General features: G+C 41.0%; 1 pseudogene; it reads right to left on the bottom strand.

Moving 5' to 3' along the window:
* Positions 1–921, bottom strand: part of LOC124893631 — a 1,837-nt pseudogene extending 916 nt beyond the window's left edge.
* Between the last annotated feature and the right edge of the window lie 3 nt (positions 922–924).

Here is a 924-nt window from a genome sequence, read left to right as displayed (position 1 = left end):
AGCTTCATCTGGTCCAAGGCTGTAGGCCCAGGCAACTTCTTCCGCACTAGACCACGTAATCTCCGACACTCTGCTTCCAATTTTGCAACTTTCTTCACTCCCTCTAGGTGTTGCTTGTTTGCAACTTCTGCAGACCGTACGCTCATATTTTTCTCCTCAATACGAATTTCTAGTTCCTTTGAGTTAATTTGGAGTTCATATTTCTGAGAATTTATTTCCCTTTCACATGACTCGATACTGCTCTTCAACATCTCAATTTCTGCTTCAGCTTGGGCTTTTTCTTTACTAAGCTGTATCACCATGCTAGAACGCTCCTGCAAAGACCTTGAGAGTGCAGAATTTTCCACTGCAGACCTGAGTAACTGTTGGTTCAGGTTAGCTAATTTTTCTTCAAACTCAAGCTTCATTTTGTCAAACTGCTTGGTTTTATTCTGAATCACATCATGCAACTTCTGTTCATGTTCTTCTTTCAAATTTCGTATCTGCCGCATGCACTCCTTCAGTGCACCATCCAGATGTAATTTCAGTACACCATCCAGATGTGATGCCCTGTCTTCAGCAATAAGCTTCAAAAGAGTAACGGATTCCAGGTGATTTTTCAGTTTCGCGGCTTCTGACTCAGCCTTCTCCCAACCTGTACAGAGAGATGTGAATAAAAGAATTCAGTACCAAGTTGCAAAACACTTGTTGCAAGAAAAACACAAGTCAATAAGGAACATCACCTGAGACGGCTTCTTCAGCAACTTCAGCGTATTGTTTTACCAGGTTTTCCTTATTACTCATTTCTGACTGTGCAACAGCCAACTTTTCATTCAAATCCTTGACTTCATCCTCTAAGCCACTCACTTGTTCCTCAAGAGACTTAACTTGATCCTCCAGTCCAATCAAATGTGAATAAGATTCAACGGAAATTTGCACATATTT

This window comes from Capsicum annuum, unplaced genomic scaffold (assembly GCF_002878395.1).
Source record: "Capsicum annuum cultivar UCD-10X-F1 unplaced genomic scaffold, UCD10Xv1.1 ctg62663, whole genome shotgun sequence".
NCBI lineage: Eukaryota > Viridiplantae > Streptophyta > Magnoliopsida > Solanales > Solanaceae > Capsicum > Capsicum annuum.
This window is presented reverse-complemented; position numbering and strand designations above follow the sequence as displayed.